The sequence below is a fragment of the Tachyglossus aculeatus genome, chromosome 1, assembly GCF_015852505.1.
Source record: "Tachyglossus aculeatus isolate mTacAcu1 chromosome 1, mTacAcu1.pri, whole genome shotgun sequence".
Lineage (NCBI taxonomy): Eukaryota > Metazoa > Chordata > Mammalia > Monotremata > Tachyglossidae > Tachyglossus > Tachyglossus aculeatus.
Genome location: NC_052066.1, coordinates 6,950,888 through 6,978,446, shown reverse-complemented (window position 1 = coordinate 6,978,446; position 27,559 = coordinate 6,950,888). Strand labels below are relative to the sequence as shown.

The 27,559-nt window shown below is 44.6% G+C and overlaps 1 non-coding gene across 1 annotated transcript; it reads left to right on the top strand.

The window, feature by feature from the left end:
- The first annotated feature begins 3,939 nt into the window (after positions 1–3,939).
- TRNAV-AAC lies at positions 3,940–4,012 on the top strand. The gene has a single exon. It is a non-coding gene; the product is annotated as a tRNA-Val (tRNA).
- The last annotated feature ends 23,547 nt before the right edge of the window (positions 4,013–27,559 follow it).

The window sequence follows — 27,559 nt, the reverse complement described above, 5'->3', positions numbered from 1 at the left end:
ATATATGTTTGTACAGATTTATTACTCTATTTATTTATTAATTTTACTCATACATATCTATTCTATTTATTTTATTTTGTTAGTATGTTTGGTTTTGTTCTCTGTCTCCCCCTTTTAGACTGTGAGCCCACTGTTGGGTACGGACTGTCTCTATATGTTGCCAATTTGTACTTCCCAAGCACTTAGTCCAGTGCTCTGCACATAGTAAGCGTTCAATAAATACGATTGATGATGATGTGCACGGGGTTGAAATTTCGACATCCAGAGCGTAGCATTTTTCCATTAATTTGCAGCAGTGAAACACACCTCATTTCATTCCCACCTGGAGGATATTAATCTTCATAAGAGGAGCATAACCAGGTGGAAAGACCCACGTCCTCATCCTCCCTATGGTGTGGAAAATTAATTCAGCTTCACACACACAAAACATCCACACACACACACACATAATCATCATCAATCGTATTTATTGAGTGCTTCCTGTGTGCAGAGCACTGTACTAAGCGCTTAGGAAGTACAAATTGGCAATATATAGAGACAGTCCCTACCCAACAGTGGGCTCACAGTCTAAAAGCACATAATGGAAGTAGGGGCTTCGCGCTTCCCACCCCCTTATTGCTAATAGAGAAACAGTGTAGCTTAGTGGAAAAAACCCGGGTTTAGGAGTCGGAGGTTGTGGGTTCTAATCCAGCTCCACCACTTATCGGCTGTGTGACATTGGCAAGTCACTTGAGTTCTCTGGGCCTCAGTTACCTCATCTGTAAAATGGGGATTAAGACTGTGAGATAGGGACCATCTCTCTATGTTGCCGATTTGTAATTAATAATGGCATTTATAAAGCACTTACTATGTGCAAAGCACTGTTCTAAGCGCTGAATAACTATTCTAAGCGCTGACTCTCCCTGGCTCCACCAACTGTCAGCTGGGTGACTTTGGGCAAGTCACTTCACTTCTCTGGGCCTCAGTTCCCTCAGCTGTAAAATGGGGATGAAGACTGTGAGTCCCCCATGGGACAACCTGATCACCTTGTTAACCTCCTCAGTGCTTAGAACAGTGCTTTGCACATAGTAAGCGCTTAATAAATTCTATCATTATTATTAGTAGTAGTAGTACAGTGCTCTGCATAGAGTAAGCACTCAATAAATATGATTTAGAGAAGCAGCGTGGCTCAGTGGGAAAGAGCCCGGGCTTTGGAGTCAGAGGTCATGGGTTCAAATCCCGGCTCTGCCAATTAGCTGTGTGACTTTGAGCAAGTCACTTAACTTCTCTGGGCCTCAGTTACCTCATCTGTAAAATGGGGATGAAGACTGTGAGCCCCAGGTGGAACAACCTGATCATCTTGTAACCTCTCCAGCGCTTAGAACAGTGCTTTGCACATAGTAAGCGCTTAATAAATGCCATCATTATTACTATTATTGAATGAATGAATGAATGGGACAGCCTGATGACTTTGTACCTACCCCAGCGCTTAGAACACTGCTTGACACATAGTAAGCGCTTAACAAATGGCATTATTATTATTATTATTGTTATTATTGTTAAATCTGTTCAAATACTGGTCTTGAAGAATGACTCGCTGATATTTAAACTCGGCCCGTGCTTTCTGAAATGTTTTTTCTCTTCTGATTTACATGATCAACTTATTTAATGAGGCAGAAAGGCATCTGAGCCACCATGCTTTGTCACAGCAATGAGCTCCTGAATAAACAGAAAAGAACCCATTTATCTCCCTGTCTTCTCCTTTACTCTCTCCCAGCCAGAAAGGAATTAAATCCCGGTTTCCATGTTAAATTCGCCTGGTTGTGTTTGAACTCTTATGGCTTGGGATAATAACGCTGTTAATAAAAATAATTGTGGTGTTTATTAGCTCTTATTTTGCCCCAGGCACTGTACTAAGCGCCGGGGTGGACACGAGCAAATCAGGTTGGACACAGTCCCTGACCCAAGTGGGGCTCACAGTCTCAATCCGCAATTTTACAGATAAGGGAACTGAGGCACAGAGAATAATAATAATAATAATAATGGTATTTGTTAAGCGCTTACTATGTGCCAAGCACTGTTCTAAGCACTGGGGTACATATAAGGTAATCAGGTTGTCCCACGTGGGGCTCCCAGTTTTAATCCCCAATTTTACAGATGAGGGAACTGAGGCACAAAGAATGATAATAATAATAATAATGGTATTTGTTAAGCGCTTACTATGTGCCAAGCACTGTTCTAAGCGCTGGGGTACATATAAGGTAATCAGGTTATTCCACGTGAGGCTCCCAGTTTTAATCCCCAATTTTACAGATGAGAGAACTGAGGCACAAAGAATAATAATAATAATAATAATGGTATTTGTTAAGCGCTTACTATGTGCCAAGCACTGTTCTAAGCACTGGGGTACATATGAGGGAATCAGGTTGCCCCACGTGAGGCTCCCAGTTTTAATCCCCAATTTTGCAGATGAGGGAACTGAGGCACAAAGAATAATAATAATAATAATGGTATTTGTTAAGCACTTACTATGTGCCAATCACTGTTCTAAGCACTGGGGTACATATGAGGGAATCAGGTTGCCCCACGTGAGGCTCCCAGTTTTAATCCCCAATTTTACACATAAGGAACTGAGGCACAAAGAATAATAATAATAATAATGGTATTTGTTAAGCGCTTACTATGTGCCAAGCACTGTTCTAAGCGCTGGGGTACATGTGAGGGAATCAGGTTGCCCCACGTGAGGCTCACAGTTTTAATCCCCAATTTTACAGGTGAGGGAACTGAGGCACAAAGAATAATAATAATAATAATGGTATTTGTTAAGCGCTTACTATGTGCCAAGCACTGTTCTAAGCGCTGGGGTACATATAAGGTAATCAGGTTATTCCACGTGAGGCTCCCAGTTTTAATCCCCAATTTTACAGATGAGAGAACTGAGGCACAAAGAATGATAATAATAATAATAATGGTATTTGTTAAGCGCTTACTATGTGCCAAGCACTGTTCTAAGCGCTGGGGTACATATAAGGTAATCAGGTTATTCCACGTGAGGCTCCCAGTTTTAATCCCCAATTTTACAGATGAGGGAACTGAGGCACAAAGAATAATAATAATAATAATGGTATTTGTTAAGCGCTTACTATGTGCCAAGCACTGTTCTAAGCGCTGGGGTACATATAAGGTAATCAAGTTATTCCACGTGAGGCTCCCAGTTTTAATCCCCGATTATACAGATGAGGGAACTGAGGCACAAAGAATAATAATAATAATAATGGTATTTGTTAAGCGCTTACTATGTGCCAAGCACTGTTCTAAGCACTGGGGTACATATAAGGTAATCAGGTTGTCCCACGTTGGGCTCACAGTTTTAATCCCCAATTTTACAGATGAGGGAACTGAGGCACAAAGAATTATAATAATAATAATGGTATTTGTTAAGTGCTTACTATGTGCCAAGCACTGTTCTAAGCGCTGGGGTACGTATAAGGTAATCAAGTTATTCCACGTGAGGCTCCCAGTTTTAATCCCCGATTATACAGATGAGGGAACTGAGGCACAAAGAATAATAATAATAATAATGGTATTTGTTAAGCGCTTACTATGTGCCAAGCACTGTTCTAAGCGCTGGGGTACATATAAGGTAATCAGGTTGTCCCACGTTGGGCTCACAGTTTTAATCCCCAATTTTACAGATGAGGGAACTGAGGCACAAAGAATTATAATAATAATAATGGTATTTGTTAAGTGCTTACTATGTGCCAAGCGCTGTTCTAAGTGCTGGGGTACATATAAGGTAATCAGGTTATTCCATGTGAGGCTCCCAGTTTTAATCCCCAATTTTACAGATGAGGGAATTGAGGCACGGAGAAGTGAAGTGACTTCTCCACACAGCAGACATTTGGCAGGGCTGGGATTAGAACCCTAGATAGGAAGTCAGTAAATTGTATTTATTGTGAGGTTTCCGTAGTGTAGTGGTTATCACGTTCGCCTAACACGCAAAAGGTCACCGGTTCGAAACCGGGTGGAAATAGTCTTCTAGACTGTGAGCCCACTGTTTGGTAGGGACCGTCTCTATATGTTACCAACTTGTACTTCCCAAGCGCTTAGTACAGTGCTCTGCACACAGTAAGTGCTCAATAAATATGATTGATTGATTGACCGCTTACTGTGGGCAGGACACTGTAGTAAGCGCTTGGGAGAGGACAATAGAAGAATAAACAGACACATTCCCTGCCCACAGTGAGATTAAATCTAGAAGGGGAGGAGTTTGATGTCGAGCATCATCATCATCATCATCATCAATCGTATTTATTGAGCGCTTACTATGTGCAGAGCACTGTACTAAGCGCTTGGGAAGTACAAATTGGCAACATATAGAGACGGTCCCTACCCAACAGTGGGCTCACAGTCTAAAAGGGGGAGACAGATCATCCCAGCTGAGCTGAGGAAGGGTAGTCTGGTGGAAAAATAATAATGATAATAATGGCATTTATTAAGTGCTTACTATGTGCAAAGCACTGTTCTAAGCACTGGGGAGGTTACAAGGTGATCAGGTTGTCCCACGGGGGGCTCACAGTCTTAATCCCCATTTTCCAGATGAAGTAGCTGAGGCCCAGAGAAGTGAAGTGACTTGCCCAAAGTCACACAGCTGACAACTGGCGGAGCTGGGATTTGAACCGATGACCTCTGACTCCAAAGCCCGTACTCTTTCCACTGAGCCACGCTGCTTCTCAATCAATCAATCAATCAATCAATCAATCGTATTTATTGAGCACTTACCGTGTGCAGGGCACTGTACTAAGCACTTGGGAAGTACAAGTTGGCAACATATAGAGACCGTCCCTACCCAACAGTGGGCTCACAGTCTAGAAGTTTGATGTTTGATGTTGATCATCCCAGCTGAGCTGAGGAAGGGTAGTCTGGTGGAAAGAACCCAGGCCTGCGAGTCGGAGGCCCTGGGTTCTAATCCCGGCTCAATCGGTCAATAAACTGTATTTATTGAGTGCTTGCTATGTGCCAAGCACGTGGGATAGAGCCCGGGCCTGTGAGTCAGAAGGAATCAAGTAAACACTCCCCACTATGGGCTTCCAGGCTGTCCATCCATCCATCCACCCCCGGCCCCCTCCTCCCTCACCTCCCTTCTCTCCTTGTCCAGCCCAGCCCGCACCCTCCGCTCCTCCACCACTAATCTCCTCATTGTACCTCGCTCTCGCCTGTCCCGCCATCGACCCCTGGCCCCCGCCTCCCCCGGGCCTGGAATGCCCCCAATCCCTCTGCCCGTCCGCCAAGCTAGCTCTCTTCCTCCCTTCAAGGCCCTGCTGAGAGCTCACCTCCTCCAGGAGGCCTTCCCACACTCAGCCCTTTCTTTCCTCTCCCCCTCGTCCCCCTCTCCATCCCCCCATCTTACCTCCTTCCCTTCCCCACAGCACCTGTATATATGTATATATGGTTGTACAGATTTATTACTCTATTTATTTATTTATTTATTTATTTATTTTACTTGTACATTTTTATCCTACTTATTTTATTTTGTTGGTATGTTTGGTTCTGTTCTCTGTCTCCCCCTTTTAGACTGTGAGCCCACTGTTGGGTAGGGACTGTCTCTATGTGATGCCAATTTGTACTTCCCAAGCGCTTAGTACAGTGCTCTGCACATAGTAAGCGCTCAATAAATACGATTGATTGATTGATTGATTGATTGATTGAGCGCTTACTGTGTGCAGAGCACTGGACTAAGCGCTTGGGAAGTACAATTTGGCAACATATAGAGACAGTCCCTACCCAACAGTGGGCTCACTCCAGCCCAGCCCTCACCCTCCGCTCCTCTGCCGCCGCTCACCTCCTCCCTGGGCCTCATTCTTCCCTATCCCACCATCGACCCCCGGCCCACATCCTCCCCCTGGCCCGGAATTCCCTCCTTCCACACATCCACCAAGCTAGCTCTCTTCCTCCCTTCAAAGCCCTCCTGAGAGCTCACCTCCTCCAGGAGGCCTTCCCACACTGAGCCCCCTTTTTCCTCTCCTCCTCCTCATCCCCCCAACCCTACCTCCTTCCCCTCCCCACAACACCTGTATAAATATTTGTACAGATTTATTACTCTATTTATTTTACTTGGACATATTTACTCTTCTATTTATTTTGTTAATGATGTGCATCTAGCTTTACTTCTATTTATTGTGATGACTTGATACTTTCCATTCATTCATTCAATCATATTTATTGAGCGCTTACTGTGTGCAGAGCACTGTACTAAGCACTTGGGAAGTACAAGTTGGCAACGTATAGAGACGGTCCCTACCCAACAGTGGGCTCACCTGTCCACATGTTTTGTTTTGTTGTCTGTCTCCCCCTTCTAGACTGTGAGCCCGTTGTTGGGTAGGGACTGTCTCTAGATGTTGCCAACTTGTACTTCCCAAGCACTTAGTACAGTGCTCTGCACACAGAAAGAGCTCAATAAATACAATTGAATGAATGAATGAATGAATGAATGAATGAATGTTGGGTAGGGACATCTCTATATGTTGCCGACTTGTATTTCCCAAGCGCTTAGTACAGTGCTATGCACACAGTAAGTGCTCAATGAATACAATTGAATGAATGAATGAATGAATGAATGAATGTTGGGTAGGGACCGTCTCTATATGTTGCCAATTTGTACTTCCCAAGTGCTTAGTACAGTGCCATTCACATAGTAAGTGCTCAATAAATGCAATTGAATGAATGAATGAATGAATGAAGGACCTGGGTTCTAATTTGGACTCCACCACCAGGCTGCTTGGTCTTCCATCAGTCAGTGAATCGATCATATTTATTGAGTGCTTACTATGGGCAGAGCACTGGGCTAAGCGCTTGGGAGAGTACTATATGCTTGTATCCGCTCCAGAGCTTAGTACAGTGCCTGACACATAGTAAGTGCTTAATAAATGCCATTATCATTATTATCAGTATTATATTATTAATATAATTATATAAGTAGCTTAGCTCAGCGGAAAGAGCCTGGGCTTTGGAGTCGGAGGTCGTGGGTTCAAATCCCGGCTCCACCACCTGTCTGCTGTGACCTTGGGTGAGTCACTTCACTTCTCTGAGCCTCAGTTCCCTCATCTGTCAAATGGGGATGAAGACTGTGAGCCCCACGTGGGACAACCTGATCACCTTGTATCCCCCCCCAACCAGAGTTTAGAACGGTGCTTTGCACATAGTAAGCGCTTAACAAATTCCATCATTATTATAAGTATATGATTACTATATTATTACACTATTCACTCATTCATTCAATTGTATTTATTGAGCGCTGTGTGCAGAGCACTGAACTAAGCGCTTGGAAAGGACAATAGAGCAATAAAGAGAGTGAATCCCTGCCCGCAACAGGCTCACAGCAAAGCAGCGTGGCTCAGTGGAAAGAGCCTGGTCTTTGGAGTCAGAGGTCATGGGTTCAAATCCCGACTCCGCCAATAGTCAGCTGGGTGACTTTGGGCAAGTCACTTCACTTCTCTGGGCCTCAGTTCCCTCATCTGGAAAATGGGGATTAAGACTGCAAACCCCCCCGTGGGACAACCGGATCACCTTGTAACCTCCCCAGCGCTTAGAACAGTGCTTTGCACATCGTAAGTGCTTAATAAATGCCATCATTATTATTCACAGTCTAGAAGCAGTGTGGCTCAGTGGAAAGAGCCCGGGCTTTGGAGTTGGAGGTCATGGGTTCAAACCCCGGCTCCGCCACTTGTCAGCTGTGTGACTGTGGGCAAGTCACTTCACTTCTCTGGGCCTCAGTTCCCTCATCTGTAAAATGGGGATCAAGACTGTAAGCCCCCCGTGGGACAACCTGATCACCTTGTAACCTCCCCAGCTCTTAGAACAGTGCTTTGCGCATAGTAAGTGCTTAATAAATGCCATCATTATTATTAGTGTTATAAGGGGGAAGAAAGACATCAATACGTGTAGTCAGGCCTCAATCTAAATAAACAGAATTATAGATATATACATATATATGTATATATATAATAATCTATGCATGTATATATCTATAATTCTATTTATTTATATTGATGTCTATATATACATATATATGTATATATATATACAAATATATACATACATATATACATATATACGTATATACATATATATATGCATGCATATATACATATATATTGATACATATACACATATATATTGATACATATATACATATATATGCATGCATATATACATATATTTTCATACATATATATACATATATACATATATATGATAATAATAATAATGATGGCATTTATTAAGTGCTTACTATGTGCAAAGCACTGTTCTAAGCGCTGGGGAGGTTACAAGGTAATCAGGATGTCCCACGGGAGACTCACAGTCTTAATCCCCATTTTACAGATGAGGTAACTGAGGCCCAGAGAAGTGAAGTCCCCCTCTCCATCCCCCCCATCTTACCTCCTTCCCTTCCCCACAGCACCTGTATATATGTATATATGTTTGTACATATTTATTACTCTATTTATTTATTTATTTATTTTACATGTACATATCTATCCTATTTATTTTATTTTGTTAGTATGTTTGGTTGTGTTCTCTGTCTCCCCCTTTTAGACTGTGAGCCCACTGTTGGGTAGGGACTGTCTCTATATGTTGCCAACTTGTACTTCCCAAGCGCTTAGTACAGTGCTCTGCACATAGTAAGCGCTCAATAAATACGATTGATGATGATGATGATGAAGTGACTTGCCCAAAGTCACACAGCTGACGGTTGGCGGAGCTGGGATTTGAACCCCTGACCTCTGACTCCAAAGCCCGGGCTCTTTCCATTGAGCCACGCTGCTTCTCTACACACACACATATATATATATATATATATATATATATATATATATGTATATACATGTATATATATATATATACATATATATACATGTATATATATATACATATATATATATATATATGCATGAAATACTGTGGTGGAGGAGGAGCAGGAAGAGCAGAGGGACTGAATCAAGGTGGGCAGAAGGGAGGAGGAGCTGAGGAAAAGTGGGGCTCAGTGTGGGAAGGCCTCCTGGAGGAGGTGAGATCTCAGTAGGGCTTTGAAGGGGGGGAAGAGAGCTAATTTGGTGGATGTGTGGAGGGAGGGCATTCCAGGGCAAGAGGAGGACGTGGGCCGGGGGTCGACGGCGAGATGGGCGAGAACGAGGCCCAGGGAGGAGCTGAGCAGTGGCAGAGGAGCGGAGGGTGCGGGATGGGCTGGAGAAGGATAGAAGGGAGGTGAGGGAGGAGGGGGCCAGGGGATGGATGGCCAGCCTTGAAGCCCAGAGTGAGGAGTGTTTTCTTGATTTGTAAGTTGACAGGCAGCCACTGGAGATTTTTGAGGAGAGGAGTGACATGCCCAGAGCATTTCTGGACAAAGATAATCCAGGCAGCAGAGTGAAGAATAGACTGAAGTGGGGAGAGACAGGAGACAGACCCACTTTCTGCCCACAGCGAGCTTCCAGTCTAGAGGGGGAGACAGACATGAATAAAAAGAAATAAGTGAGAGTTGTGGACATAAGCCGTGTGGGGCTGGGAGGGAGGATGGAGAAAGGGAGAGAGTCAGGGTGACGCAGAAGGGAGGGGGAGATGAGGAAAAGTGGGGCTTTGTCAGGGAAGGCCTCCTGGAGGAGATGGGCCTTCAGTAAGGCTTTGAATGGGGGGGAGAGTCATTTTCTGGGGGATTTGAGGAGAGAGGGCGGTCCAGGCCAGAGGCAGGACGTGGGCCAGGGGTCGGCGGTGAGATAGAAGAGATGGAGGGGCAGGGAGAAGTTTGGCATGAGACGAGCGGAGCGTGAGGGCCGGGCCGGAGGAGGAGAGCGGCCAGGGGAGGGAGGACAGGGCGACCCCAGGGACAGCTTTAATGCTTCCTCCTCGCAACCCCCACCTCCAGGCCCTTCTCCTTCATCTGTCATTTTCTAGGAAAGCAGCGTGGGTCGGTGGAAAGAGCCCGGGCTTTGGCGTCAGAGGTCATGGGTTCAAATCCCAGCTCAGCCAATTGTCAGCTGTGTGACTTTGGGCAAGTCACTTCACTTCTCTGGGCCCCAGTTCCCTCATCTGTAAAATGGGGATTAAGACTGTGAGTCCCCCATGGGACAACCTGATCACCTTGTAACCTCCCCAGCACTTAGAACAGTGCTTTGCACGTAGTAAGCACTTAATAAATGCCATCATTATTATTATTTTCTCGAACTGTCACCCTACCTACATCTCTCCTGTCCTCCGAATCAGCCCATTTTACAGATGAAGAAACTGACGCCCAGAGAAGTGAAGTGACTTCATTCATTCCTTCATTCAATCACGTTTATTGAGCGCTTACTGATGCACAGAGCACTGGAGGAAGCGCTTGGGAAGAGTCCAATACAACAAGAAACGTACACATTCCCTGCCCACAGTGAACTTATCCAAATTTGCACATCAGACTTTCTGCGTCATTTCGCTCTTCTAATTCTATTTATTTCTACTGATGCTACTGTTGCCTTTTGACTTGTTTGGACGTCTGTCTCCCCACTTTAGACTGTGAGGCAGTCGTGGCCAGGGATTGTCTCTCTTTGGGGCTGAATTGTACTTCCCAAGCACTTAGTACAGTGCAAGTAAGCACTCAGTAAATGACTGAATTAATTAATACCTGTTTACTTGTTCTGATGTGTGTGCGTAGATATGTATGTATGCATATATATATATATATATATATATATATATATTCTATTTACTTATAATGATGCTATTAATGCCTGCTTACTTGTTTTGCTGTCTGTCTTCCCCCTTTTAGTCCATAAGCCTGTTGTGGGCAGGGATTGTCTCTCTGTGTTGCTGAATTGGACTTTCCCAGCGCTTAGGACAGTGCTTTGCACACAGTATGTGCTCAATAAATACGATTGAATGAATGCTTCTAGAAGATCAGAGTGGGGAATTAGAACCCAGATCCTCTGACTCCCAGGGTGGGGCTCTTTTCTCTAGGTATTGCAGACCCACAATCCCCAACACACAGATCTATGAGGGAAAAAAGCCAGTGAAAAATGAAATCAAATAATGATAATTGTGGTATTTGTTAAGCGCTTACTACATCCCAGGCACTGTAATGATAATAATAATGATGGCATTTATTAAGGGCTTACTATGTGGAAAGCACTGTTCTAAGCGCTGGGGAGGTTGCAAGGTGATCGGGTTGTCCCACGTGGGGCTCACAGTCTTAATCCCCATTTTACAGATGAGGCAACTGAGGCACAGTCACACAGCTGACAGTTGGTGGGGTCGGGATTTGAACCCATGACCTCTGACTCCAAAGCCTGTGCTCTTTCCATTGAGCCACGCTGCACTGTACTAAGCGCTGGAGTTGATACAAGGACGTCAGTTTGGACACAGTCCCTGTCCCACATGGGGCTCACAGTCTCAGTGGCCTAGTGCAAACAGCACAGGTTTGGGAGTCGGAGGTCGTGGGTTCTAATCCCGGCTCAGCCACTTGTCATCTGTGTGACTTTGGGCAAGTCACTTCACTTCTCTGGGCCTCAGTTCCCTCATCTGTCGATTGGGGATGAAGACTCTGAGCCCCACGGGGGACAATCTGATCACCTTGTATCCTCCCCAGTGCTTAGAATAGTGCTTGGCACATAGTAAGCACTTAACAAGTATTATCATTCATTCATTCACTCAATCGTATTTATTGAGCGCTTACTGTGTGCAGAGCACTGGACTAAGTGCTTGGAAAGTACAAGTTGGCAACATATAGAGACGGTCCCTACCCAACAACGGGCTCAGAGTCTAGAAGGGGGAGACAGACAACAAAACAAAACATGCAGGCAGGTGTCAAGTCGTCAGAACAAATAGAATTAAAGCTAAATGCACATCATTAACAAACTAAATAGAATTAAAGCTAAATGCACATCATTAACAAACTAAATAGAATAGTAAATATGTACAAGTAAAAACAGAGTAATAGCAGATTATAATAATAATAATAATTACTATTATTATTATTATATCTACACCAGTGCTTAGAACAGTGCTTGGCACATAGTAAGCACTTAACAAGTATTATCATTAATTCATTCACTCAATCGTATTTATTGAGCGCTTACTGTGTGCAGAGCACTGGACTAAGTGCTTGGGAAGTACAAGTTGGCAACATCTAGAGACGGTCTGTACCCAACAGCGGGCTCACAATCTAGAAGGGGGAGACAGACAACAAAACAAAACATGCAGGCAGGTGTCAAGTCATCAGAACAAATAGAATTAAAGCTAAATGCACATCATTAACAAAATAAATAGAATAGTAAATATGTACACGTAAAAATAAATAGAACAATAGTGGATTATAATAATAATAATACTATTATTATTATTATTATTATTATATCTACACCAGCGCTTAGAACAGTGTTTGGCACATAGTAAGCGGTTACCAAATACCATTATTATTATTATTATTATTATTATTATTATTATTATTATTATATTTCAGATGAGGTCCTAGAGGTCCAGCGAAGTGACGTGACTTGCCCACAGTCTTGCGGCGGACAAGCGACGGAGCGAGGATTAGAACCCAGATCCTCCGACGCACAGGCCTGGGCCCTTTTTCACTTGGCCATGCCTCTTCTTAAATCAAGTCTTAAATCTAGTCAGTTGGCGAATTTAGCAGTTGCCTGAGGCGGGGATTCACTACTCATCCTATTCCTTAACCCAAATTGCGGTAGGCTTGGAAACATTCCGGGAAAATAGAGATTTCAAGCACGAAGAGAGAGAGAACACACGGCCGACGATCAGAGGTGGGGAAATGTATAAAATTGTCCTTGCCAAGTATTTTATGGAAACTTAATGACCGCTCTGTGGTAACTGCAGGTTACAGTATATTTTTATCTGTTCATCGAATTCTGCCAAAGCGTCTCTTTGCTCCATTTCGGGTCTGAAATATCAGATTCATTCATTCATTCAATCTTATTTATTGAGCGCTTACTGTGTGCAGAGCACTGGACTAAGCGCTTGGAAAGTCCAATTCGGCAACAGATAGAGACGGCCTCTACCCAATAACGGTCTCGCAGTCTAGAAGGGGGAGACAGACAGCGAAATAAAACAAGTAGACAGGCATTAATAACATATTGTTATTAATATTGACATACAATAACATATTGTATTTTCGAAGCACTTAGTACAGTGCTCTGCACACAATAAGCGCTCAATAAATATGATTGAATGAATCAAAGCCCAGGTGGGAGAGTTAAAGGACAGAACCCTCTCCCACATAGAGAAGCAGCTGGCTTAGTGGCAAAATCCGAGGCTTGGGAATCAGAGGTTGTGGGTTCAAGTTCCGGGTCCACCGCTTATCAGCTGTGTGACTTTGGGCAAGTCACTTCACATCTCTGTGCCTCAGTTCCCTCATCTGTACAATGGGGATGAAGACTGGAAGCCCCACGTGGGACAACCTGATCACCTTGTATCTCCCCCAGCGCTTAGAACAGTACTTGGCACATAGTAAGTGCTTAACAAATACCATCATTATTAGTAGTAGTTTTATCTTGCCTCTGGCCCAAAACTCTCACCCCCTTCCTCTCTGACAGACCACGGCTCTCCCCTCCTTCAAATACTTCCTAAAATCACACCCCCTCCAGGAAGCCTTCCCCGCCTACCCTCTCATTTCCTCAAATTCATTCATTCATTCATTCAATCGTATTTATTGAGCGCTTACAGTGTGCAGAGCACTGTACTAAGCGCTTGGGAAGTCCAAGTTGGCAACATATAGAGACGGTCCCTACCCAACAGCGGGCTCAGAGTCTAGAAGGCCACAAATGGACGTGGCCGAGAACCCTTTTAACCACTTTGGTACTCTCCCCAGCCCCAAACATGCTCAGCGCTTAGAACAGTGTTTGACACATAGTAAGCGCTCTGCGAGCCCATTGTTGGGTAGGGATCGACTCTCTCTATTGGCAAATTGTATTTTCCAAGCGCTGAGTCCAGTGCTCTGCACACAGTAAGTGCTCAGTAAATACGACTGACCGAATTAAGAGCCCATTGTGGGAAAGAGATACTGTGCAACATTCATTCATTCAATCGTATTTATCGAGCGCTTACTGTGTGCAAGGCACTGTACTAAGCGCTTGGGAAATGTAAGGTGGCAACATCTAGAGACGGTCCCTACCCAACATGAAAATCTTGCATCTACCCCAGCGCTTAGCACATAATGATAATAATAATGATGGTATTTATTAAGCGCTTACTATGTGCAAAGCACTGTTCTAAGCGCTGGGGAGATTACAAGGGGATCAGGTTGTCCCTCGGGGGGCTCACAGTCTTCATCCCCATTTTAGAGATGAGGTCACTGGGGCCCAGAGAAGTGAAGTGACTTGCCCATAGTCACACAGCTGACAAGTGGCTGAGCCAGGATTTGAACCCATGACCTCTGACTTTAAAGCCTGGGCTCTTTCCACTGAGCCACGCTGCTTCTCAACAATAATGGCATTTGTTAAGCGCTTACTATGTGCAAAACACTGTTCTAAGCGCTGGGGAGGATACAAGGTGATCAGGTTGCTCCACGTGGGGCTCACAGTCTTAATCCTCACATAGCAAGCACTTAATAGATTCTGGGCCCCGGATGGGACCCAGACAGTAGCTGATATGATTTTATTGTATTTATCAATCATAGTTATTATCATCATCATCATCATCAATCGTATTTATTGAGCGCTTACTGTGTGCAGAGCACTGTACTAAGCACTTGGGAAGTCCAAGTTGGCAACATAGAGAGACAGTCCCTACCCAACAGCGGGCTCACAGTCTAGAGGGGGGAGACAGAGAACAAAACAAAACATATTAAAAAAATAAAATAAATAGAATAAACATGTACAAATAAAATAAATAAATAGAGTAATAAATCCGTACAAACTTATATACATTTATATAGGTGCTGTGGGGAGGGGAAGGAGGTAAGATGGTGGGTGGGGAGGGGGAGAGGAAGGAGGGAGCTTAGTCTGGGAAGGCCACTGTACTAAGCGCTTGGGAGAGGACAACATAACAATAAAACAGACACATTCCCTGCCAACAACTTAGAGTCTAGAGGGGGAGACTCTAATAAGGATATATTAATATATTTGTATAGTAATTAATTAATATGAATTAATAAAATATGGATCCATAATTATCCCAGCGCTTAGTACAGTGTTTGGCATAAAACACTTGACAAATAGCCCGTTTCTAGACTGTGAGCCCGTTGTTTGGCAGGGACCGTCTCTATATGTTGCCGACTTGGACTTCCCAAGCGCTTAGTCCAGTCCTCTGCACACAGTAAGCGCTCAATAAATACGATTGAATGAATCAATAAATGTCCTCATTATGGTCAGGGAATCTGCCTATTCCAACTCTGTCGTACCCTCCCAAGTGCTTAGTACGGTGCTCTGCTCGTAGTAAATGCTCAATATTAGAGAAGCAGCGTGGCTTAGTGGCGAGAGCCCGGGAGTCAGAGGTTGTGGGTTCTAATCCCACCCCTTCCACTTGTCAGCTGTGTGACTTTGGGCAAGTCACTTCACGAGAAGCAGCGGGGCTCAGTGGAAAGAGCACAGGCTTGGGAGTGAGAGGTCATGGGTTCAAATCCCGGCTCTGCCAATTGTCAGCTGTGTGACTTCGGGCAAGTCACTTCACTTCTCTGGGCCTCAGTTCCCTCATCTGTAAAATGGGGATTAAGATGGTGAGCCCCCCGTGGGACAACCTGATCACCTTGTAACTTCCTCAGCGTTTAGAACAGTGCTTTGCACCTAGTAAGTGCTTAATAAATTCCATTATTATTATTATTATTATTCTCTGGGCCTCAGTTATCTCATCTTTAAAATGGGGATGAAGACTGTCAGTCCCACGAGGGACAACCTGATCACCTTGTATCCTCCTCAGCACTTAGTGCTTTGCACATAGTAAGCGCTTAACAAATGTTATTATTATTATTATTATTATTATTATTATTCCTTTACTTCACTGAGCCTCAGTGACCTCATCTGGAAAATGGGGATTAAGACTGTGAGCACCATGTGGGACAACCTGATCACCTTGTATCCCCCCCACAGCGCTTAGAACGGTGCTTCACACATAGTAAGTGCTTAACAAATACCATTATTATTATTATTATTACTAATAAAAACAATTGATTGATGGGCTGACAGATAGAGAACAGCATGATGTAGCAGAAACAGCCCAGGGTCCTGGGCGTCAGGTGAGCTGGCGTCTTATCCGTTGTCTGCTGTGTGACTTAGGGCAAGTCACTGCACATCTCTATGCCTCTACCTTCTCATCTATAAAATGAGGATCGAATTCATTCATTCGTTCAATGGTATTTATTGAGCGCTTACTGTGTGCAGAGCACTGGAATAAGCGCTTGGAAAGTACAATTCGACAACAGATAGAGACAGTCCCTACCCAACAATGGGCTCACAGTCTAGAAATACCTAGTCTCCCTCTCCCTTGGACTTTAAGATCCATGAGGGACAGGGACTGTGTCCAATCTGATTACCTGTATCTACACACTAAGCACTTCACAAATACCACAATTATTAAAATTATTATTATTACCACAGCGCTTAGCACAGTGCTCGACACAGAATAAGTGTTTAACAAACACTGCAAACCAGACATTTAGAAACTTCCCCCCTCCCATCCCACAGCATTGATTTCCAGATAATAATAGTAATAATGGCATTTATTAAGCACTTACTATGTGCAAAGCACTGTTCTAAGCGCAGGAGGGGATACAAGGTGATCAGGTTGTCCCATGTGGGGCTCACAGTCTTCATCCCCATTTTACAGATGAGGTAACTGAGGCACAGAGAAGTTAAGCGACTTGCCCAAAGTCACACAGCTGACAAGTGGTGGAGCCGGGTTTCGAACCCATGACCTCTGACTCCAAAGCCCGAGCTGTTTCCACTGAGCCACGCTGCTTCTCCGTCTGATTTCCAGATCCTTATACTCTGCCATTTCCCCTAGCTCTAGTTTATTTAGATGTCAGTCTCCCCAACAAATAAAATCTCTCTGAGGGCAGGGATCACATCTCCCAACTTTTATCATCCACAGTAAATCATCATCATCATCATCAATCGTATTTATTGAGCACTTACTATGTGCAGAGCACTGTACTAAGCGCTTGGGAAGTACAAATTGGCAACATATAGAGACAGTCCCTACCCAACAGTGGGCTCACAGTCTAAAAGGGGGAGACAGAGAACAAAATCAAACATACTAACAAAATAAAATAAATAGAATAGATATGTATAAGAAAAATAAATAAGTAAATGGAGTAATAAATCTGTACAAACATATATACATATATACAGGTGCTGTGGGGAAGGGAAGGAGGTAAGATGGGGGGATGGAGGGGGGACGAGTAAATGCTCTATGAATACCACCAATCGTATTTATTGAGCACTTACTGTGTGCAGAGCACTGTACTAAGCACTTGGGAAGTACAAGCTGGCAACATACGTGATTGATCACTAGATTGATTACGTGATTGATCACCAACAACAATCCAAACAACTCGTCCTCCATATCACGCTGAAGAGATGGGATCGAGAGCGCTTAGGCTGTGAGCCCACTGTTGGGTAGGGACCGTCTCTATATGTTGCCAACTTGTACTTCCCAAGCGCTTAGTACAGTGCTCTGCACACAGTAAGCGCTCAATAAATACGATTGATTGATTGATTATTAGTAAGTGCTCTGCACACAGTAAGCGCTCAATAAATACGATTTATTGAACTCCTTGTCTTCCCTCCCAAACCTTGCCCTCTCCCTGACTTTCCCATCTCTGTTGACGGCACTACCATCCTTCCCGTCTCACAAGCCCGCAACCTTGGTGTCATCCTCGACTCCGCTCTCTCATTCACCCCTCACATCCAAGCCATTACCAAAACCTGCCGGTCTCAGCTCCACAACATTGCCAAGATCCGCCCTTTCCTCTCCATCCCAACCGCTACCCTGCTCGTTCAAGCTCTCATCCTATCCCGTCTGGACTACTGCATCAGCCTTCTCTCTGATTTCCCATCCTCGTGTCTCTCTCCACTTCAATCCATACTTCACGCCGCTGCCCGGATTGTCTTTGTCCAGAAACGCTCTGGGCATGTTACTCTCCTCCTCAAAAATCTCCAGTGGCTACCAATCAATCTGCGCATCAGGCAGAAACTCCTCCCCCTGGGCTTCCAGGCTGTCCATCCATCCATCCATCCATCCCCTGGCCCCCTCCTCCCTCACCTCCCTTCTGTCCTTCCCCATCCCAGCCCGCACCCTCCGCTCCTCCACCGCTAATCTCCTCACCGTTAGGCCTCGTTCTCGCCTGTCCCGCCATCGACCCCCGGCCCCCGTCCTCCCCCGGGCCTGGAATGCCCCCAATCCCTCTGCCCATCCGCCAAGCTCACTCTCTTCCTCCCTTCAAGGCCCTACTGAGAGCTCACCTCCTCCAGGAGGCCTTCCCAGACTGAGCCCCTTCCTTCCTCTCCCCCTCGGCCCCCTCTCCATCCCCCCCATCTTACCTCCTTCCCTTCCCCACAGCACCTGTATATATGTATATATGTTTGTACATATTTATTACTCTATTTATTTTATTTGTACATATCTATTCTATTTATTTTATTTTGTTATTACCTTTGGTTTTGCTCTCTGTCTCCCCCTCTTAGACTGTTAGCCCACTGTTGGGTAGGGACTGTCTCTATATGTTGCCAATTTGTACTTCCCAAGCGCTTAGTACAGTGCTCTGCACATAGTAAGCGCTCAATAAATATGATTGATTGATTGATTGATTGATTGATACGATTGAATGAATGAATGAATGAATCGAGAGGAGCAGGGAAAGGGAGAAGGCCGAGGGAAATTTCTGAGGGAAAGAAAGGGAGGGTTTCCTTTTCCAATCCCTAAGGCAGAACTCCGAGGTCAAGGAAAATGAAGAGGGATGTGAAAAGGCTCTGGGAGAAAGAGGCTATTAACGGCAAAATAGTTTCTGTGTTCGCTGACCAGAACGGATATCGGACTGTAGTCGGTCAAGGAACGCGATGACAGATGAGGTTGGACATGTCTCTCTCTCTCTCCCTCTCCCTCTCCGGCTTCAGGGAAGGGAATGATCGCGTTTCCTACCATAATTAGGCCGAAGTCTGGGTTGGAGGGGCATTGTTCTCAATCAATCAATCAATCAATCGTATTTATTGAGTGCTTACTGTGTGCAGAGCACTGGACTAAGCGCTTGGGAAGTCCAAGTTGGCAACATATAGAGACAGTCCCTACCCAACAGTGGGCCCACAGTCTAGAAGGGGGAGACAGAGAACAAAACCAAACATATTAACAAAATAAAATAAATAGAATAGATATGTACAAGTAAAATAAATAAATAAATAGAGTAATAAATACGTATAAACATATATACATATATACTGGTGCTATGGGGAAGGGAAGGACGTAAGGCATTTTCCAAAAGGAAAACGCAAAACCGCAGTCCAGTTCAGAGGGAATGAAGAGATTATTCATGCCGAGGATGCGACTCTAGGAGAGGTGGGGAATCCAGATAATAATAATAGTTTTGGTATTTGTTAAGCACCTATTACGGGCATTGAGAAGCAGCGTGGCTCAGTGGAAAGAGCCCGGGCTTTGGAGTCAGAGGTTATGGGTTCAAATTCCTGCTCCACCACTTGTCAGCTGTGTGACTTTGGGCAAGTCACTTCACTTCTCTGGGCCTCAGTTACCTCATCTGTAAAATGGGGATTAAGATGGCAAGCCCCACGTGGGACAACCGGATCACCTTCATTCATTCATTCAATCGTATTTATTGAGCGCTTACTGTGTGCAGAGCTCTGTACTTAAGCGCTTGGGAACTACAAGTTGGCAACATATAGAGACAGTCCCTACCCAACAGTGGGCGCACAGTCTAGAAGGTCATCTCGTAACCTCCCCAGCGCTTTAAGCACTTAATAAATGCCATTATTATTATTATTATTATTATTATTATTATGTGCCATTCATTCAATCACATTTGAATAAAGTCAGAGTCAGAGGAGTCAGATGTCGTGGGTTCTGATCTCAGCTCTGTCACTTATCTGCTGTGTGACCTTGGACAAGTCACTTCATTTCTCTATGCCTCAGTGACCTCATCTGGAAAATGGGGATGAAGACTGTGAGCCCCATGTAGGACAGTCTGATGACAGTCTACCCCGGCACTTAGTACAGTGCTCGGCACATAGTAAGCATTTAATTTCATTCAATTGCATTTATTGAGCGCTTACTGTGTGCAATAATTCTATAATAATCATTGTTATAGAAGCAGCATGGCCTAGTGGCAAGAGCACGGGCTTGGAGTCAGAGGACATGGGTTCAAATCCAGGCTCCATCTTTTGTCTGCTGTGTGACCTTGGGCAAGCCACTTAACTGCTCTGGGCCTCAGTTCCCTCATCCGTAAAATGGGGATTGAGACTGTGAGCCCCACGTGGGACAACCTGATGTCCTGATAATTACCCCAGCCCTTAGAACAATCTTGGCACATAGTAAGTGCTTAACAAATACCATCATTATTATTATCATTATTATTCTTTCATTGGATCATATTTATTGAGTGCTTACTCTTCATTGGATAGTATTTATTGAGCGCTGACCGTGTGCAAAGCACTGTACTAAATGCTTGGGAGAGTGAAATACAACAATAAACAGGCTCATCCCCAGCCCACAAGGAGCTTACAGTCTAGAGAACAGTACTTGGCACATAGTAAGCGCTTAATAAATACCATCATCATTAGTATTATTATTATTAGAAGGGGAGACAGACGTGAATAGAAATAAATAAATGAAGGAGGGGGACATAATTGGGGTGGGGGTGGGAGGGGGATGAATAAAGGGAACTAGTCAGGGTGATGCAGAAGGGAGTGGGAGAAGAGGAATGGAGAGCTTAGAGCATATTATCGTGGACTGTACTCTCCCTAGCGCTTAGTACAGTGCTCTGCATACAGTAAGCACACAATAAATACAATTGAATGAATGAATAAATACCATCGACTGATTGATTGATGATTCTAGACCGCAAGTTCCCCTTCTAGACCAGTCAGCTCACTGTTGGCAGGGAACGAATGCTTAGTACAGTGCTCTGCATACAGTAAGCACACAATAAATACAATTGAATGAATGAATAAATACCATCGACTGATTGATTGATGATTCTAGACCATAATTTCCCCTCTAGACCTATCAGCTCATTGTGGGCAGGGAATGAACGCTTAGTACAGTGCTCTGCATACAGTAAGCACGCAATGAATACAATTGAATGAATGAATAAATACCATCGACTGATTGATTGATGATTCTTGACCGTAAGTTCCCCCTCTAGACCACTCAGCTCACCATGGGCAGGGAACGTGTCACCCAAATCAGCTCTATTGGACTCTCCCAACTGCTTAGTACAGTCCTCTATGCACAGTAAGCGCTCAATAAATACCATTGATTTATTGATCGATTGATTGAGACCCTCTCTCTCCCAGGCCCATTTTCTTTTCACTATTCCAAGCTGCTTCTTTTCGATGAGAAGAGTCAGCAACGTCATCATCAAATGGTGGAAAATTCTCCTTCTGTACCTATCTACCGAAGCGAGACAAATATAGATTTGAGAAGCCACCCCAGCCAGCTGCTGGGAAGATTAAAAAATGATTTATCACACACAATTTTCCTTTCCATCGGAGGCTTACGGTATTTTCCGTTTCAATCCCCAACTACAATTGGGTTCTCTACAGGGTTTTTTCTAGGAGCCTTTATTGAATCCAGTAATGCCATATTAACATGAGGAATGTAGAAATTAGATTCAGGGAAGAAGTGACTTCATTTTGAGGGAAGGAAGAGGTAGTGTAGCCCAGTGGGAAGACCCGGATCTGGATGTCCAAAGACTTGAGTTCTGGTCTCAATTCCGCTGCTGTCCTGCTGTGTGGCCTTGGGCCAGTTGCTGAACCTCTCTGGGCCTCAGTTGCCTCATCTGTAAAATGGAAATGCCAACTTCCCCGCCTGTCTCTACTTCCCAAGTCTATCGTGGAAAAAAATAATTAGGTCACTGATAGGGAAAACTCTGCTAAATTCTCCCCTCACCTGCCTGACTCTGCATTCGCTCTCTCAAGAAATTCCACCTCTTCTCTTTCATCTCACAATAATAATAATAGTGGTATTTGTTAAGTGCTTACTCTGTGCCAGGCACTGTACTAAGCGCTGGGGGGGATACAAGCAAATTGGATCAGACACAGTCCCTGTCCCACGTGGGGCTCACGGTCTCAATCCCCATTTTAGAGATGAGGGAACCGAGAACACAGAGGAAGGGAAGTGACTTGACCAAGGTCACACACAGCCTTCATTCATCCATTCAATCATATTTATTGAGCGCTTACTGTGTGCAGAGCACTGGACTAAGGTCTTGGGAAGTCCAAGTCGGCAACAGACGATCCCTACCCGACAACGGGCTCACAATCTAGAAGGGGGAGACAGACAACAAAACAAAACAGGCAGACAGGTGTCAAAATAGTCAGAACAAATAGAATTATTGCTATATGCACATCACTGACAAAATAGAGTAGTAAATATGTACAAGTAAAATAAATAGAGTAATAAATCTGTACCAATATACACAAGGGCTGTGGGGATAGGGAGGAGGAGAGGAAAAAGTACTTATCTATTCTATTTATTTTATTTTGTTAGTATGTTTGGTTTTGTTCTCTGTCTCCCCCTTCTAGACTGTGGGCCAGCTGTTGGGTAGGGACTGTCTCTATGTGTTGCCAACTTGTACTTCCCAAGCGCTTAGTCCAGTGCTCTGCACACAGTAAGCGCTCAATAAATATGATTGATTGATCGATTGAAAAAGGGGGCTCCGTCTGGGAAGGCCTCCTGAAGGAGGTGAGCTCTCAGTAGGGCTTTGAAGGGAGGAAGAGAGCTGACAAGTGGCAGAGTTCATTCATTCATTCAATCGTATTTATTGAGCACTTACTGTGTGCAGAGCACTGTAATAAGCACTAGGAAAGTACAAGTTGGCAGCATATAGAGATAGTCATTCATTCATTCATTCATTCAATCGTATTTATTGAGCGCTCACTGTGTGCAGAGCACTGTACTAAGCACTTGGGAAGTACAAGTTGGCAACAGATAGAGACGGTCCCTACCCAACAGCGGGCTCACAGTCTAGAACGGGGAGACAGACAACGAAACAAAACATGTTAACAAAATAAAATAAATAGAATAAATATGTACAAGTAAAATAAATAGAGAGTTCATTCATTTAATCATATTGATTGAGCGCTTACTGTACTAAGCACTTGGAAAGTACAAGTTGGCAGCATATAGAGACGGTCCTTACCCAACAATGGGTTCACAGTCTAGAGTTGGGATTAGAACCCACGTCCTTCTGAATCCCAGGCCCCAGGCTCTAGCCACTATGCCAGGCTGGGCATCTTTGACAATAATAATAATAATAATAATAATAATAATAATAATAATAATAATGGCATTTATTAATGATAAGTATCATCCACATAGAGGTGGGAGTTGAAGCCGTAGGAGCGGATGAGTTCTCCGATGGAGGGGGCGGAGATGGAGAAGAGAAGGGGACCCAGAACTGAGCCTTGAGGGACCCCCACAGTTAGGGGATGGATTTTGAGAGAAGGCAGGAGTATATTTTATTATTATTTTTATGAAGGAAAATGTTTTCAGACTGTGGGACAGAGTCTGTGTCCAACCCGATATTCTTGTCTCTACCCCAGCACTTAGCAGCATGGCTCAGTGGAAAGAGCCCAGGCTTTGGAGTCAGAGGTAATGGATTCAAATCCCAGCTCCGCCAATTGTCAGCTGTGTGACTTTGGGCAAGTCACTTCACTTCTCTGGGCCTCAGTTCCCTCATCTGTAATAATACTACTACTAATAATAATAATGGCATTTATTATGCGCTTACTATGTGCAAAGCACTGTTCTAAGCACTGGGGAGGTAACAAAGTGATCACGGGGGGCTCACAGTCTTAATCCCCATTCCACAGATGAGGTACCTGAGGCCCAGAGAGTAATAATAATGGAATTTATTAAGCACTCACTATGTGCAAAGCACTGTTCTAAGCACTGGGGAGTTTACAAGGTGATCAGGTTGTCCCACGGGGGGCTCACAGTCTTAATCCCCATTTTACAGATGAGGTAATTGAGGCCCAGAGAAGTGAAGTGACTTGCCCAAAGTCACACAGCTGACAGGTGGCAGAGCCGGGATTAGAACCCATGACCTCTGGCTCCCAAGCCTGTGCTCTTTCCATGGAGTCACATTGCTTCTCATACAATACACAGTTGGTGCTTAATAGATAGCATAATTAGCTGGGTAACTTTGGGCGAGTCACTTAAGTGCTTGGCACATATTAAGCACTTAAAAAAATGTCATCATTATTAACTTCTCTATGCCCTGGTTACCGCAGCATGGCTCAGTGGAAAGAGCCGGGGCTTTGGAGTCAGAGGTCATGGGTTCAAATCCCAGCTCCGCCAACTGTCAGCTGTGTGACTTTGGGCAAGTCACTTAACTTCTCTGGGCCTCAGGTACCTCATCTGTAAAATGGGGGTTAAAACTGTGAGCCCCCCGTGGGACAACGTAATCACCCAGTGCTTAGAACAGTGCTTTGCACATAGCAAGTGTTTAACAAATACCATTATTATTATTATTATAAAATGGGGATTAAGACTGTGAGCCCCACATGGGACAACCTGATAACCTCGTATCGATCTTCGCCCTTAGAATAGTGTATACATAGTATACACTATACACATACATAGTAAGTGCTTAATAAATACTATTACTATTATTATTATCATTCTCATTAGAGTGTGGATGATTCTGCACAACCATCACCACTGTGGCAAAATTCATTCATTCGATCGTATTTACTGAGCACTTACTGCGTGCAGAGCACTGGACTAAGTTCTTGGGAAGTTCCCTCATCTGTAAAATGGGGATTAAGACTGTGAGCCCCCCGTGGGACAACCTGATCACCTTGTAACCTCCCCAGCACTTAGAACAGTGCTTTGCACATAGTAAGCTCTTAATAAATACCATCATTATTATTATTATTACAAGTAGGCAACATATAGAGATGGTCCCTACCCAACAACAGGCTCACAGTCTAGAAGGGGGAGAAATCTATCCAATAATGATGGCATTTATTAAGCACTGACTATGTGCAAAGCACTGCACTGGGGAGGTTACAAGGTGATCAGGTTGTCCCGCAGGGGGTTTACAATCTTAATCCCTATTTTACAGATGAGATAACTGAGGCACAGAGAAGTTAAGTGACTTGCAAGTGCTCTGCTGTTCTTACAGCTCAATTTTTTTTTTAAGAAGAAACATTTAGACTCACTGTAGAGGGGGAAAAGATGGACAAATTTGAATATTTAACATGCAAATTATACTTCTCCCATGGCGGCTCACTCTCCGTGCCATAAATTAGAAAAGAATGGGAAAGAATCCAACAGAATTAAAATTCTACTACTCACTTGGAGGATTGATTTAGGAAAGACTCAGAGAATTAATGGCCTGTTGTTGTTACGCTTTTTGATACGGATTTATTTCATTAGGAATGGACTAGATTTCCTGGCTTGTTTTTCCCCCTGGAATTTGGGCCTGGAGAAGTCAACGGGAAAAGACATCACCTGTTTTTCGGGGCCGGGGTTGGAAGACGTGGGGGGTCCTTCTGTGCAGGGAACTTGTCTATCAACTTTGTTTATCAACTCTATCAAATCAGCAGTATCCTCAGATGAGATCGCCTCCCTCCTCTCAAGTGCTACTCCAGCCACCTGTGCTTCTGACCCCATTCCCTCTCATTTTATAAAATCTCTCGCCCCTTCCCTCCTCCCCTCCTTAACTTCCATCTTCAACCGCTCACTCTCCACTGGTTCCATCCCCTCTGCCTTCAAACAGGCCCACGTCTCCCCCATGCTAAAAAAAGCCTCTCTTGACCCCACCTCCCCTTCTAGTGATGGCCCTATCTCCCTCCTACCATTCCTTTCCAAACTCCTTGAATGAGTCATTTACACCCACTGCCTCAAATTCCTCAATGCCAACTCTCTCCTCGACCCCCTCCAATCTGGCTTCCATCCCCTACACTCCACCGAAACTGCCCTCTCAAAGGTCACCAATGACCTATCTCCCCCTCGTCCCCCTCCCCCTCTCCCCCTCGTCCCCCTCTCCATCCCCCCCTTCTTACCTCCTTCCTTTCCCCACAGCACCTGTATATATGTAGATATGTTTGTACATATTTATTACTCTATTTATTTATTTATTTATTTATTTTACTTGTACATATCTATTCTATTTATTTTATTTTGTTAGTATGTTTGGTTTTGTTCTCTGTCTCCCCCTTTTAGACGGTGAGCCCACTGTTGGGTAGGAACTGTCTCTATATGTTGCCAATTTGTACTTCCCAAGTGCTTAGTACAGTGCTCTGCACATAGTAAGCGCTCAATAAATACGATTGATGATGATGATGATGATGATGACCTCCTGCTTGCCAAATCCAACGGCTTCTATTCTATCCTAATCCTCCTCAACCTCTCAGCTGTCTTTGACACTGTGGCCCACCCCCTTCTCCTCAATATGCTATCCAACCTTGGCTTCACAGGCTCCATCCTCTCCTGGTTCTCCTCTTATCTCTCCGGCTGTTTATTCTCAGTCTCCTTTGCGGGCTCCTCTTCCCTCTCCCATCCCCTTACTGTAGGGGTTCCTCAAGGGTCAGTTCTCAGTCCCCTTCTGTTCCTTATCTACACTCACTTCCTCGGTGAACTCATTCACTCCCACGCCTTCAACTATTATCTCTACGCTGATGACACCCAAATCTCCATCTCTGCCCTTGCTCTCTCTCCCTCCCTTCAGGCTCGCATCTCCTCCTGCCTTCGGGACAACTTAATCTGGATGTCTGCCCACCATCTAAAACCCAACATGTCCAAGACTGAACTCCTTATCTTCCCTCCCAAACCCTGCCCTCTCCCTGACTTTCCCATCACTGTAGACGGCACTACCATCCTTCCCATCTCACGAGCCCGCAAACTTGGTGTCATCCTCGACTCCGCTCTCTCTTTCACCCCTCACATCCAAGCCGTCACCAAAACCTGCCGGTCTCACCTCCGCAACATCGTCAAGATCCGCCCTTTCCTCTCCATCCAAACCTCTACCCTGCTGGTTCAATCTCTCATCCTAGCCCAACTGGATTACTGCATCAGCCTCCTCTCTGATCTCCCATCCTCCTGTCTCTCCCCACTTCAGTCTACACTTCACGCCGCTGCCCGGATCATCTTTGTGCGGAAACGCTCTGGACATGTTACTCCCCTCCTCAAAAATCTTCAGTGGCTACCAGTCAACCTATGCATCAGGTAACAACTCCTCACTCTCGGCTTCAAGGCTGTCCATCCCCTAGCCTCCTCCTACCTCACCTCCCTTCTTCCCTTCTATAGCCCAGCCCGCACGCTCTGCTCCTCTGCCGCTAACCTCCTTGCTGTGACTCATTCTCACCTGTCCCGCCGTCGACCCCTGGCCCACATCCTTCCCCTGGCCCGGAATGCCCTCCCTCCC